Source organism: Chinchilla lanigera, unplaced genomic scaffold, assembly GCF_000276665.1.
Source record: "Chinchilla lanigera isolate Chin_1 unplaced genomic scaffold, ChiLan1.0 scaffold00007, whole genome shotgun sequence".
NCBI classification, from domain to species: domain Eukaryota; kingdom Metazoa; phylum Chordata; class Mammalia; order Rodentia; family Chinchillidae; genus Chinchilla; species Chinchilla lanigera.
The window spans coordinates 14,199,397-14,203,418 of record NW_004955408.1 but is presented as its reverse complement, the minus strand read 5'-3'; the positions used below and the strand labels follow the sequence as shown (position 1 = coordinate 14,203,418).

Below are 4,022 nucleotides of genomic sequence, written 5' to 3'. Positions count from 1 at the left end.
CAGGCTTCCCAGCTGGAGAAGCCAACCAAGGGAATCTTTCTTTTCATCTATCCCTTTTACTTCCTCTAAACCAGCCTGCAGCAGCTCTGGGGGCCTATTGTCAAGTTTTCAGGAATTTTATGAGCTGCTTGTTAAACAAAGCCATTATTAAAATTAAATCACATAAACTGTTGAGAGGCAATTTTCCATGAGTCTCTCGTGTTTTAGCTGGTTTCGTGAGTAGAGGCTCTGGCTATCTCTTTCTATGAAAAAGGTGAACAGAACAGAGAAAGATTTCTGCCTTCACAGAACTTACATTCCGATGGGCAGACAGGCAGTAAACCAGGTAAACAGATGAAATAATGGTCATAAGTTCTGGGGAGAGAAAAGCGAACAGAGGAGCTGGTGAAGGGTGGATTACAACTGAACGGGGTTGGTTAGGGGAGGCGAAACTGCAAAGGTGACATTCAAGTAAAGATCATTTAGAAGGTGAGATGAAAGCATCTGAGGGGATGTGTAGCGGCAGGGGTGGTGACAGGACGCATCTCAGGCAGAGCAAATGTCAGACACGGAAACCTAAGCCTGGGGGTGCTCTTGCGAAGGAGGACAGCCACCGTGAGCACAACAGTTGCTGAGAGAAGTAATGGCAGGGCAGACCGCGTATGGCCTTGTGGACAGTGACCTGACACTGGACTTCATGAGACCGGGAACAATGGTTTTAAATAAATGACTCCCATGTAAACAGGAAATAAATGAGAGCTCCAGACTCCCCCAAAGAAATGCTGATAGGGTGGGCCAGAGAATGACCTTGTTTGGAAGTAGGTTTCACAGTGATTAACGGAGAAAGGAGGGTGGGGTAGGAAACAGCTCAAGGGAAATGCACATCCCTGAACACAGTCACAGCAAAATACAGATAAGAAATAACCCCACAGACAGGGTCGGGATGCTTTTCCCTCCCCTTTTTTTCTGCTGTGCTCTGATAAGGTGATGATGGACATCTCAGCAACACAGGAGGCTGGAAGTGGGACACCCTCACCCGAGGCGCTTCCCCTCACCCGGGCCACACTCTCTGAGATGGACACCCGCTGAGCCCTCACGACACCCGTGCAAGGAGTTCCAGCCGCAGCACCACGTTTTAAGTGCGCACATGGAATAGAAGTGTGTTCAGTGATAGGGTCTTTTCCTTGAAACACAAGCACTACCTCTTCAGATGGATTCATTTTAACATACACTCTCCGTGACAGAAATACCTAAATAAGTAAATAAACTCGGGAATGAAGAAACTCAGGAACTTCAGGGCTATGGCATCACTTCACAGACCATGAAATTGAAGCTGCTGCCGTTAGAAACAATGACTGCTCCTCCTGCTGCGCAGTTCTGGTCCTGGTGCCTGTCGCTCGTGTCCTCCGCTCGCCGTGACCTCCTTCAGCTACGGCCAGTCCTTGGTCACCTCGTCCCTGGGGGCCTGGGCTGCAGCTCTGTGCGCCTCAGGGCGGAGGTGGGGGTGGCTCTGGGCGCTGCGGCAGGGCGTGTCCCTCTCCACGTTTTGAGTCCTCAGCCCCAAGGGACTTTGGGAGTGGCTTCATGGGCAGGATGGCTGGGCAGGACGAGAAGGCGACCACACAGAACCTCAGTGACCGCCTGGCCTCCTACTTAAACAAGGTGCATGCTGGAGGCGGCCAACGGGAGTTGGACGTGAAGATCCGCAACTGGTACCAGAAGCAAGGACCGGCCCAGCCACAACTACAAGACCATCCCAGAATGCGCAGCAAGATTCTTGGAGCCAACACTGAGAACTCCAAGACCGTCCTGCAGATCAACAACCCTTCTGGCTGCCGATGACTTCCGGACCCAGTTGGAGACAGAGCAGGCCCTGCACCTGAGCGTGGAGGCGACATCAACTGGCTGTGCAGGGTGCTAGACGAGCTGACCCTGGCCAGGACCGACCTGTAGATGCAGATCCAAGGCCTGAAGGAGAAGCTGGCCTATCTGAAGAAGAACCATGAGGAGGAAGTCAAAGCCTAGGGAGCCAGGTGGATGGCCAGGTCAGCGTGGAGGTGGACTCCGCCCGGGCACCAACCTCGCCAAGATCCTGCGTGACATGAGGAGTCAATACAAGGTCATGGTGAAGAACAGTGTGTCGGTTTGGGGCGGCTTATTTTGCAAGGGGAACAACATAATACAGGACACATACTTTATATGATTATTTATAGGTCACCCAAAGAACAGTATACAAAAGAATGCAGGAAATCTGTCCACACACTAAGACCGAGGAATCCAGCTGAGGGCCTGGATCCCACAACAATGTCCTACACGAGTTGAGCTGAATACCCAGAGCTCATAACAATGCCTCCATGAATCCAACTGGAGGCCCAGAACCCATGACAATGTCTCATGCAGACCTGTTTCATGGATCTGCTGGAAAGGTCCAAAGGTCAGTGGTGGAATCTACAAAGTCTGTGCCAGCAGGAAGAAGGATCTGTGCTAGCAGGCTGAGGGATCTGCACTGGAGCCAGGAAGTGATGCTCAGAAGAACCAGGGCTCCCCCAAAAGGTACCACAGCCATCGTCGGCAACAGTGAGGTCCCGAGCTCCTCCGATGACCAGGATGGCTGAGTTCCCATCAGGGAAGCCAAAGCTGCAAGCTTTTCCAAGAGTCGGGCAGTGCATCATCTTCCCCTCTGGAACCAGGAAGCTATGCTCAAGTAAGGACCAGAGCTCCCCAAAGTGAACTGAAGCCATTCTCAGTGCCAGCGAGGTCCCGAGCTCCTCGGAGGATGAAAACAGCCATGTTCATCAGGAAAGCCAGCTCCCCACGGTCTCTCTCAGCTCCCAACAGCTTCTCTCAGCTCCCAACAGCCCTGCTTCTTCTTCTCCAGGTCTGCCTCTTATGCTGCTGGCAACAGTCCTCAGGTGGGCCTCCCACACCCAGCACCACTCACTCAGTTCAGCTGGGGGTTATAAGTTGACCACCATTTATCAATCCACTACAAACAGGAAGGACGCTGAGGCCTGGTTCACCAGCCAGTCTGAGAAGCTGAGCCAGGAGGTCGGTTGCTGGCCACACTGAACAGCTCAAGGTCAGCAGGGCTGAAGTCACTGACCTGCAATGCCCACTGCAGGACCTTGAGATAGAGCTGCAGCTGCAACTCAGCATGAAAGCTGCATGAAAGTTGCAGCTGCAACTCAGCATGAAAGACACCCCAGCGGAGACCGAGGCGTACTTTAAAGCCCAGCTGGTGCAGATCCAGGCACTGATCAGCAGCACGTAGGTCCAGCTGAGTGCTGTGCGTAAGGAGACGCAAGCGCTAGAACCCAGAGTACCAGCAGCTCGCGGGCATCGAGTCTCAGCTGGAGCAGGGGCAGGAGCTCACCACATCCCGCAACCTGCTCGAGGGCCAGGATGCCCACTACAACCTTTCCAGCCCCGAGGTCCCCGAGCGGCTGGCTGAGTGGGCTGCACTTGGCTGCTGGCCCCTGTCCTCCTATAGAAAGCTTGTTCTGGGCACCTGGAAAGATGCACCCTTGACCCTGCCCCCCCACCTCCCAATAAAACTTGATACCCCCAAAAAAGAAACAGTGAGGGACTTGAACCCACAACCATTTATTCCTGCCTGAGCTCATTCATTTTAGCAGCTGGTAGCGCCATCCAACCAGAAGCTCAGCTCAAATAACGTGGAGATCATCCCTTCCCCACAGTGCTGTGCCTGCAGGTTGCCTTGACCCTGAATTCGCAGCCCCTTCAGTCGCAGATGGAGCCTCCTAGCCTCACTCCCATCTATTGCTCTCTCCCTCTGCAGCCTAGCTCCTGAATTCTGGTATGTTTTCACCTTTAAAATATATGTGATTCTGTCATTCCACATATTGACCTCTCTATGTGTAAGAACATAAAGATAAAATGCTTTCCTCATCCAAGTTTTTGAGTAATATTGAAACTTAAGGAAGGAGGCTGGGGATTTAGCTCAGTGGCACAGCGCCTGCCTGGCAAGCGCGAGGTCGTGAGTTAGATTCCTGGTACCGGAAAAACAAAACAACAACAAAAAA

General features: G+C 52.5%; 1 pseudogene; it reads left to right on the top strand.

Moving 5' to 3' along the window:
* The first annotated feature begins 1,572 nt into the window (after window positions 1-1,572).
* On the top strand, window positions 1,573-3,701 carry LOC102021101 (annotated as a pseudogene).
* Window positions 3,702-4,022: the final 321 nt, after the last annotated feature.